This window comes from Anser anser, assembly GCF_964211835.1.
Source record: "Anser anser genome assembly, chromosome: 2".
Lineage (NCBI taxonomy): Eukaryota > Metazoa > Chordata > Aves > Anseriformes > Anatidae > Anser > Anser anser.
In genome coordinates this window covers 40,851,367-40,863,206 of record NC_139721.1, presented here as the reverse complement: position 1 = coordinate 40,863,206, position 11,840 = coordinate 40,851,367, and positions in this window count along the sequence as shown.

The window sequence follows — 11,840 nt, the reverse complement described above, 5'->3', positions numbered from 1 at the left end:
TGTGATGATTACATCCCAACCTGCTGTCAAAAAGGTTCAGAAAAGAGACATGAAAAAAATCATCCCAAATATACACAGAGATTAACGAATGTTTGCGGAAGCTACATACTGTTTTCTGGATTGCAACACTTGTGCATGAGCAAAAACATACATACGTAGTTTCTCTGACAACTTATCACCATTCAAGGCAGAGATAACCAAGCCCAGTGCTGTTGTGAGCAGTCAGAAAACTAGTGATAACCGTAAGTATGCATCTTTTAACAGGACTGAAGTTTATCTATGCACTTGCCCTGTGGTGATGTTGCTGATGGACACTTACGCATATTACATGGCTATTAACTATTATGTGTACCTGAATACATGGTAATTTTCTAAACTCATGCATATATAGACACAGGAAAAAATGGCTTTGTCAGCTCAGACATCTTGCCTGCACATAACGTTGTACAGCTCATACCTTGGCTTGGCTATAGTCAGGACTGAGGTCTCCACTTCAGAGCAGTCTAACTGAAGGGCTCCCCTGAAGGGCTCCATTGCTCTTGAATAATTTTGCACCACCACAAGCATTATAGACCTTATTCACCATCGAATCCCAATATAAACATTGTAATATAATTCAGGTCCTGATTGTCAGGAGGCTAGGCAGCCTTGCAGTAGTTATTACTTCAGTTAAATACTGTAATAGCATTCTTTCTATTGCAAGCTGTTGAGTGGAAGTATATGTAGCAATTGCTTAAGTGAGTAGAATGTGCACAAATGAAAATGAAGTAGATTAGCTGTAATATCAAGTGTGGGTGACATGCCTCCTTTATACACCCTTGCAGTTTGCCCACGCAGGATGTACACACTGAACAAGGCCGAAGAATTATAAAATCTCACTGGAACATGGGTTTTACCGAATGGATCAATTTAGGATGTTTCAGCAATTTAAGAGGAAAGTCCTTAACAAGGCATTATTTGGGTGTGTTGCTTTGTTGCTTTTTTTTTGTTTGGTTGTTTTGTTTCATTTTGTTTTGTTTTTCCCTCTTCTTTTTCATCTTCTCATGTACTATCAAGTTATTTCATTTGGACATTTATGAAACTGATTAACGTGTATTTTTTTTTTGGAAATGAAAAATGTTTTTCTCTTCATTTGCTATCTGAATTCTCATCTTAACTAAACCACCGCACAAATAAAAGGCTAAAGCCTGTTTGAGTTTGTTGAGAGTCTGAACAGCAAAGAACATGTTTCTTTTCATAGAAGAATATATTCAAAGAGAAATGAGAAAATATTGTAACTTTATTTCAGGTTACAGGAGTGTTTCATTCATGAAGAAAAAGAGAAACCATAAATTGGACAAACCTCACATACAGGATGATGGGAAGTCAGAAGTTGTAGTCAATTTTCTTACTCAGGCAGTTTTTCCTGTGATAGAAAGTACAAGAGGTTAATGCCTGCATAACATGCTTGAACCAGAATTGGACCACTAATACATCTTAACAGTTATTCAATAAACCACCCTTTCACACAGTTAATTGCAAAATATTTTAACTATTTTATATTTTCATATATTTGAGGCCAGGATTTTCTATCACTAGTAGGCCAGAGTTTTCTGTCTCCAGTCCTGGTAACACAAAGAACTGAATTCAAGCACACTTGAGAGACTTAAAGGGCAATGGCAATGATTTCTGCTATCACTCCACAGAAAAAAAATGCTGTCAAATCCTTTTATTCAAGGAAATGGATAGACAACTCTCTATGGCCAGAGCAGAGACACGGTTGCTAAAGAATCACAAGGAGAGGACTGGAAGGGATCTTGAGAGGTGATCAGGTTCATCCTCTTGCCTGAGGCAGCGCCTCTGTGTCTTCACAGATGTTTGTCTATCTCAGTCTAAAAATAATCTGGTGATAGAGATTACCCCTCTACACTTCAAGACTGTTATTATTATTTTGTTGTGATTTTTCTGTAAAGCAAACATGTTTCAGAAGGCAGAGAATTTGGGAGGTCCTTTGCAAGGGATTTGAATGGTGATGGATTAAGGCATCTTAGTATTGCACTAAAATTAGTAATAATCACAGGTGCACATGCATTTTCCTCTTTGCAATTTTAGATGTTCAATTCCTGGCACGTGAAAAAAATAATGGGAGCTCTTCAGGAATATGTAAAATGGAGTAATTTTTGGAAAAAAAAAAAAGGTATTAAATAATGCTTTCAAGTGGTTTCTCAGGAGCAACGCTATCACTTGAAAAGAATCTGAAAAACAGGGAAAAAAGGTTTATATTTTAATAATACAAAAGCAAACCCAAACCATCATACTTTCTTAACCAGACTGCTTTTAAACCATTTTTCTGTCCTGCATGTCTTTCAATCCCTGTTTCCTTTAAGAAAAAGTACCAAAGTGCTTCTTGAACTTAGTTCTTTTTTGGTCAATATCTAAATTTTCAGTGATAAGCCACACTTCGTGCCTGATCAAAGCTAGGATTTTCAAGAACTCGATGACTAGTAAGGAATTAAGTTGATGATTTATGATACAGTGACTTTATTCTTCCTTAGATTTACTCATAACTCGGGTTACATTAATATCTGCAATAATAGCTACTAATAAAATCCTAAAAAATTCCGTGTTTCTAAAATAACAAGAGCCAGCCATGAAAGAAGTTTTTTTGTTTGTTTTTCTTTTTTGCATAGCCATGTTTCACAATAGAGCCTGAATTTAGTAGACATGCTGCGATGTGTTAAACTAAACTGAATTAATTTTATTTCATTCACTGTGCCAAAGATCTTTCTAATAGGAAAGAAGATTCAGCAGAGCAGGGTCCTTGATTCTCATTCATATTTGAGCTCATTTTACACTCCTCTAGCAGTGTGAATACACCTGAAAAGTTGCTTATTATTTATCTGTCTCCTGGGCTTCTTCACAGTGTTAGTCCCCCTTGTGTATAAGAGGGATTCTATAAAAAGACAGAGTATGTACATATATATATATATATACACACATATATATAATGTAGCTACTTTAATTTTTAAAATCCATTTTGTATTTTCACATGTATCATTCCTTCCTATGCCCACCATGTGAATGTGCCTGTGCTCAGCCACTGAGGATCAAATATCTTGAATCAGAAAAATAGTCCTTCTCATAATTTTTTTCCAGGAGTATTTTGTAATAAGTACTGCTTCCACCTGTTTGAGGATTGGACCAATATTCTCTTCCTATCGGATAACTAGAGTTGTTAACTATAGCTGTCAACCAGCAAGCTTGAGCTTCCAGTCAAAGGTGCTTCCAGTCAAAGACAAAGAACTTTGATGTCATTCTGTTGTGTTTTTTGTTTTGTTTTGTTTTGTTTTGTTTTGCTTTGTCACTGGTCATGGGAAGATAGATAGGAGGTAACAAGCAATGGCCAGGGGTATTTTCATCACTGCTAGCCTTGCCTTTGAGAAAGTTATGAGATCTTGGTCAATCCAATATGTTCTTGCACGTTGTGATTAAAATCATGCTTGATAATTTAGCATGCATAGTCTTGGAGATTTTATTCTGGATTAAACAGGAAGAAGCATTAAGTAAGTGGTTTCCATATGGAGTTCCACTTTCTTTTCAGTGAGAAATCACAGAAGTTGGCCTTTTCCCAATTTACTAACACAGAACCCACAGCTGCCTAACTTTATGGCTCAAATGTTTGCTGATCTGCATTCGGAGAACCTGCCTGTTCTTTCCTTATGAAAGAGGTACTCACTGGCTATAAGAATTAGTCCACAAAGCTCATTTGACAAAGTGCACCAGATTATAATATATATATAGATTAAATGCTGTTGGACCTTTCCGTCTGCTCAACTTTTTTAAAACCACCCTGAACTCTCTGTTAGAATTGAAGGAGTCTATCATTTCTTTAATTCAGTCAAGAACTAAATCATCTGGTAGCTAACTTGGGACACTGCATGACATTTCAATTTTTCAATATTTCCACAAATATATATATATAAATATTTTAATATTTCCACATCCAATTGTGCACAACTTTTTTAAGGCACAGGCCAATTTGTTCCTGTCTTTAGAAGCCCGTCAGTTAGTAGGGTCTGATTTTGGTATTCACAGCCTTCCTGGATCTTTTTGAGCCCCTGGAAATTTATTTATTCTTACATGTATTCAGCAAGGTGCTTTTTCCAGTGATAACAGGTGTGATGAAGTAGGAAGAAATCAAGGCCAATGTGTCTGCTTCCTCAAATGTAGTATTCACGTTTGGTTGGGTAACTCTTTTTTTTTTTTTTCCCAGAAGCAATACTAAAGTTTAATCCAAAGATTAATGTACCTGTGCTGTTTCCTAAACCTCATTAATCTGAGGCTGAGGTGTATGCTGAGGTGTATATCAAGAGGGCCATCTCCTCCACAGCACTATTTGTTTCAAATGGTCTGATAACCTGATTACATTAGCAGCCAAGAAATCCAGGGCTACAGCCATCTCCACATCAAGGAAGTGTACAGGACAGATTGTGCCAAGGCTTGTTATGACACTAGAGTGGATGGAACTGTCCTTTGTCATCACAGTTCATGCCAGTTCAAGCTCTATTTGTGTATTCAGTGAGAAAAAGATGTATACTGCAATTCTTCCGTTGCCCACGTCCCATCTGTAACTTCATCCATACTGCTTCCAACCACTGTGTCACTACTGAGGATGCCGGGGGGGAACTCCACTAATTGCAAAGGCTTCTAAATTTCTTACTTACATAATGGATTATGAAACCCATCACTCAGTAACAGTGAACAGCTCCTTAGCTTACCCTATGAAGTTAACATGCTTATAAACAACAACTTGAAGGTAAAAAAGAAAGTTACTTCTCCCAGCTGGAGTTCTCTGAAATAGATCTGTCTTTATGGATACTTGCTTCTTGATATTCTTTCTTTCTCCTCCAGCATCTACTACAAACATGGACTCTTGGATTCTGACATCAGGAGAGAATCAGACTGATGCCAGACAGTTTTTTGTCCTGTGTACTCATGCGTGTGAAGGAAGCAAAAGGGATCATAACCTACCTCTTTACTGTAAGGCTGAAAATGCTTCAAGCTCTAAAGACTGGGCACATTACAGTGCAAATATTTGTATATTAAATGTATTTAAAAGAACTTTAATGAACTTCAGTTACTTTGCTGTTGAGAATACCTAGAGATGGCATAATCTAGCCAGTTCTTAATGCAGTAGCAGCTCAAATACAGGATACAGGCTCAGGACAGTCTCATGTCAACCATGGTCCTAGTTATCTGTTCTTCAACAGACAGGTAAAGGTTTGTTGATCCCTAAGGAGTAAAATAATTCTGGTAGATTAAAAATATATCTGTATGTTCTTAAATGCTCTATTATTACCTGTAATTGTCAGGTAAAGGATGAATCCTAAGTAGTGCACTCCCTGGTGATTTGGTCATGGTATTAGAGATTTCATCTTGAATTGATGTCCTCTTTCAGTTGCAGCCCTAGGCCCTGTGGCTGCCTGTCTGTCCTGTGACTCAGTCCCACAGCTGAGATCATTCTTATATCCAGCCGTCAAGGGTACTGGTTATCCACATAACTCCGAACCTAACAATTGAAATTGCAAACAAAATACCAATGTTCCTTGTATGCTTTCCTGCTCCTGTCATCCTCAGGGAGGAAGCAACCAACATTTTTACCATTTCTATTTGCGAACACACAGTTAAACAAATGAACTAATGAATCAAAGAATGTGTGAAAAAAAGATGTCCTTTTTAATATCCTGAATCAATATAAATACATTAAAAATACATTTCCTTATGTTCTTACTCATTTTCTTTATATTCCTAAAATACAGTGCAGAAAGTACTCTTAAAAATACAGGGTATTTGCTGTGAAGTGTCTCCATTTAAATCCAGCTATCATTACAATTCACTACAACATCATGAGATGTAGACAGATAGATTGATAGATCAATAGACTGCTTAGTTAATAGGAGTTTCAGAAGTTCTTTATAGTAATGTGGCCCAAAGACTCATTGAAAAAAAAGCTCATCTGCTATAGCCTGTAGGGTCATCAAAAGAGTATCTTTTTTGGAATCTTTCACCCAACAAAACCATTCTGCTGCAGCTGCAGCTGAGAGTAGCTGATAAGGAAAAAATAAATTTGAGTAGATTTTTATTTTCTTAGTTTTCTTGCCCAAGTTATGTGTCTCAATTTGATGATGCCTCAGTGAAAAAGCATCTGCTGACTACCAGAAACGTGGCCAGTATGAGAAGCTGTATAAAGTCAGACTTCAAGATTCAAGCTCCTTTTGCATCCTGTTCATTAAAGTAAAAGTGAGAGAACAAACCATTGATTTTGCATCTATGGGTCAAGACCATCTTTGAAACTAACAGGAGCACCACTTACCTAGAAACTGTACGTTGTAGAGCTGATATTAAAGTCATAGTTTGTAAACAGTTTAATCAAAGTTATAGCAAATAATTAACTCTTCTATCAACACCACCCAGGTGTGGAAATAATCTTATTAATCATCTGGGTTACAGCAGTGCCTGTAAATAATATTGCATAACAGTTATCATTATAGAGAGTCTTTCTCCATCACTATTTTTATTTTCTTGAGTGTATTTTATATATGTCTAGATACAGACTGAGCTTTTGGGTTTTGTTCCTTTTCTAAAAAGAGATAAGAAGAGATCCATAAAGCACCATACTTAATAATAAAGTTTTAGAATAGCAAAGTCTATGTTAAAAACAGTATTTTTGTAGTTCTAGTTTTTCTTTGGTTTGAACAAATAAACAAATTTAATAGGGATACAGGATCTAGACTGTATTTTTATTGATTTTATTGATTTTACTTGTTTGGTGAAAGTATGAAAATAAACTTTGATACACATATATACTATGACACATTTTTGAGTTTTTAAACTGCATATATCTTAACATACCATTGGTAATTCATGTTTGAATGTTAGTTCAGCATAAATTCTTATCCAAAATACAGTCTCTCACTTTAAAGTTAATTCAGTATATTTTCTCATTCAGGAACTCAATTAACTCCTTTAGATCAGGGTCTCAAAGCTCAGGTTAGGTCACAAAGGAGAGAAACATTTATAGAGGTGGATTCTGCAGAGCAAAAAAGACATGAATAACATGATAAATATTGAGCATGTACCTTAAATAACACATTTGCACTAACATGTGTGTCCAATGGGAGGAAAATTACACCACATTTGTCTACAAGAGAGCAGCTAATGTTGCAATAGTGAGCCTAAGATTGGCAATTTGAGACTTCACATTAGCAAATCTTAATGTCATTTCTCTTTAGTGCTTCTTTGTATAAATTACTTGTAAATGATAAAAACAAACAAACAAACAAAAAACTAAGGTCCTATATGCATAATATATAAAAGTGGCTTTTGAAAAATGTGTATAGCAGGACAACATCTCGTATGTCTTATTTGGGGATTTTTAGAGCACATAAGTAAGTATGTATGTGTAACATCCTTTGATCCCATAATTATTATCATCTATCAGCTGGAGAGTTGCATTACAGATGTATTTCCCTTCATATAATAGTGGTAATTGCATCATCTGTTGAAATAATCTGTTGAAATTCCAGAAAATTAGATTTATTTTAATACACTGTTACCATTTCATCTTGCACTCTTCTGATTAGTTTTCCTCATCTTACATAAAATTATTCCCAGTCATTTGGGAAAGACAATAATTACCTCGAGTTAAAAGCCTGGCACCACGTGCAGAAATGGTAACTTGCCTTATGTTTAAAGCTGCTGAAAGGAAGATGGTTACTCCCAGCTTAAATGGAGACTCCAAGGGAGGTTAGAACCAGTTTCTGAAAAAAAAAAAAAATCATTACAGTAAACCTATCGAACCTATTTTAGTAGGTTGAACACTACTGTTCTATTGGCATGATATTGTTACTGTGTAAAGTTTAAAGTGCGTCAGGCATTTCTAAAAAATATACCTATGATGATGCATAAACTGCCACTATTCCCAATTGGTTATAGAAAGATATCTTAGGCTTGGAGTGTAAAATGTCTTTTTCGTCTCTGTCATTGTATGCCATCTGGTGAAAAAGGTCCTTATGATTTAGAAAAAAATATATCCAGGTATCACAAGAACAATCTGAGACATTCAAAGGCCCTCACCGCTGAGACTCATAGTCACATTGTACATGGACATTTCTTCTCCGACACATAATTTGTTGTTGAAAGTATAAAAACACAGTTCCCTCAGTTTTCACAAACTAAATCTGGATTGCATTGTTGACAGTTTTGGATGAAATGCAATTCCAGAACTTTTTCTTTTTTAACCTTCTACAAAATTACACCCTCACTTCTCACACTACTATTTTTCATTAGCAGTTATGATCAGGAATCATACTAACTTCTATTCAAAATATCGTTTAAGTTCTGTAATCATAACTTCAAAACAATATTGGTGTAATGTGAGGTTTTCATACATAACTCCAATTACTTTTGCTTTCTTGCTTTCTTGCTTGAAGAACACTGTTTTGATTTGTAAATTCTCTCTTCCTTGTAATATAATGATAATGAATTCCATGGTAAGCATTTCTTATTGTCTTTTTTCTTCACAGTAAATGACATGAAATATTAATTGCTCAGTAAAAGGAAGCACAGACAACTTATTCATGAGTACAGATAAGAGACACTTCATTTGTCATATGAACAGACATCAGAGTTTTAAACAAATAAACCCAAACAGAAAAAAGCAACAAGCAATACTTTTCATTTAAAAATGTGATTTTTAACATTTTGCAAAAAGTCTTATCTGTTTGTTTATATTTTCTGCTTAGAGACTACATGTAAGCTGAGTTGTGTTTCGTCGATGGTTTTCTTTTAATATTTTACCTTGGCCTATAGAGATAACTACAAGAGATGAGAGGCTGCCTGTTGCTCCTTCCCTTATTCCTCAGAACTGCTTCGAAGCCCCGTGTCTCCAGTCCCCGGGGGACATACGGTCCCCCTCACCTGGGAGAACAGAAAACCTGAAGTACTGGTAGTGGCTTATTTTACCCAGGCAACAGGAGAAATCTCTCTGGTGGAATGCTTGTATCTCATCCAAAGGTTTATTCAGAAGAGAGAAAGATTTTGTAGCTAGTCCAGATTGGGTATTTCTTCAACAGCCCACAAACTTAGTACTGTAACATTTGCTATTCAAACACTGTTTTAGCCAGAATTTTATTTTATTATGATTTTAAAAGCTACTCTGGTCAAATATGTACAACGGTAACACTGTAAGTTCATCACTCCTTCTCTTACTCTCCCAAATATGACATTTTATTCAACCTTCTTTTAAAATATATCTGTTTCTAGTTACCCACTGAATTAAGTACGCTGCTCCTAATTCTGTTTTCAGAAATATCCCTTTTGATTGTCCAGGCCTTTTGAAGGACTCAGAACAGTAGTTCACAATCTTGTGGATTCTGGCAGATAGTTCAAGCAGGAGGTAAGTCAGTAACCAACCCCAGCTGCTTCACTAGGTGACATCCTTCTTTAGATAAGCAAGATGTCCAAAACACAGTCTGCATGTCCAAATTAAATTTGATCTGGTGTAACATCTTTTTCACAAAGCTTCCCAATGACTAAGCCTCCTTAGGCTGTTTTATCAAGGAGAACTGGATCAAACAGAATGAAATTAGGTGAGATAAATATTTTTGTCTTCCTGTTTCATTCTTGCTGTGTTCAGCAGAGCTGAAATTTGTACTTTCTAGGAAAAATAAGCAAGATTTCAGTGAGGGGAAAAAAAAAAAAAACTGATAGGAGCACGCTACAGAATAAATGAATAAATGGGGGCAAACCCAGTCTCCAGAAGTCTCAGATATAGCTAGATGGCTACTAGAGAAGCCCACAGAATATCTATTCCACTTGCAATGACACACAATGCTTCCACATTACCAACCTTAAGAATTTTAATAAGAGATCAAGAGCCATAGCAATTAAATGTCACAGGTGGAGAACAGGACAGATTAAGGGAGTTATTAATGATGGAGATATTTGCAACAAGAAGAATCTGTTAAAGATAAGTCCCAGATGATACTGTAACATAAACCTGTCCAGTGCTAAGAGGAGGAAAAAAAAATGTTGTCCCTGCAAAACCAACTTAGGGAAAATTCTCTGCTTATTATGAATCCAGGAAACAGATTAGCTCTGAGCACATAAACAATGTACACCATAAACACACCTTGGCGATGTTAATGCCAATAGAAACAAAGATATTTTGTCCTGCAAGCCCAGGATTAGGAAGGAAGGGGAAAAAAAGCCTCCTACCCTTCTCCAAAGATAAGCAGCAGAAGCACTAGCACATGGGATCGATGTAATATTTGGATTATATTACACAAATGTAAATGAAATGATCCAGACTCGTTTTCGTTTGCTTGCCCCTCTGGAGGTAATAACACATGCAATATGCAAAAACTTAATTTTCTCTCTAAGGAGAGATCTTTTCAAAAGTGTTTCAGACTCAGTTTTAAAACCCTGTATGTTTTTCACACTCAGGACTCTAGGACTCTATTCAAGACATTATTCCAGACCTCGGTCTTCAGATATGCTGTCTAGTTTGCATTTATTTATTACCAAGATAACCATTTGATCTTGTGTCAATATTGTCGTTTAACAATGGTCTTTCATGTTTCACCCTTCCTGTGTTTGTTTGTTTGTTTGTGTGTTTTGGTGGTGGTGGTGTTTGTTGTTGCTTTTTTGTTTGTTTGTTTGTTTGTTTGTTTGTTTTCCCCACTTATTTCCTAGGTCAAAAAGGACATAAGCAGATGAAATTCAGTTCCTCACCCTTCCTTCTGTTTTGATCCCAGCCTCTCTGGTAATAGCCAATGTATTGCAACCAGTTGCAACATTCCCTTCATCCTCTATGTTGCTACTGGGTTTTTGTAAACAGTGTTCATATATCTTAGGGCAGATACTGGCACAGCTTGGTCTGTATTTCATTAGAACACTTTTCTTTAAAGCCAAATGAAATCTCATTTGATCCCTTCTAAGCAACTTCTCCAGCACGTGAACAATCCTACTAGATAGAATCATAGAATCATAGAATATCCCAAGTTGGAAGGGACCCATAAGGATCATCAAGTCCAACTCCTGGCACCGCACAGATCTACCCAAAATTTCAGACCATGTGACTAAGTGCACAGTCCAATCGCTTCTTAAATTCAGACAGGCTTGGTGCTGTGACTACATCCCTGGCGAGCCTGTTCCAGTGTGTGACCACCCTCTTAATGAAGAACCTCTTCCTGATGTCCAGCCTAAACCTCCCCTGACTCAGCTTGACAGCGTTCCCATGGGTCCTGTCACTGGTGATTATGGAGAATAGGTCACCTGCCTCTCCACTCCCCCTCGCGAGGAAGTTGTAGACTGCGATGAGGTCCCCCCTCAGCCTCCTCTTCTCCAGGCTGAACAGGCCCAGTGACCTCAGCCACTCCTCATACGTCTTCCCCTCTAGGCCCTTCACCATCTTCGTTGCACTCCTCTGGACACTCTCCAACAGTTTAATGTTCTTTTTGTACTGTGGTGCCCAGAACTGCACACAGTACTCGAGGTGAGGCCGCACCAGCGCAGAGCAGAGCAGGGCAATCATTTCCCTCGACCGACTAGCGATGCCGTGCTTGATGCATCCCAGGATACAGTTGGCCCTCCTGGCTGCCAGGGCACACTGTTGGCTCATATTCAACTTGCTGTCAACCACAACCTCCAGATCCCTCTCTGTGGGGCTGCTCTCCAGTGTCTCATCGCCCAGTCTGTATGTATAGCCAGGGCTACCCCATCCCAGGTGCAGGACCTGGCACTTGTTTTTGTTAAACTTCATGTGGTTGGTGATCGCCCAGCTCTCCAATCCGTCCAGA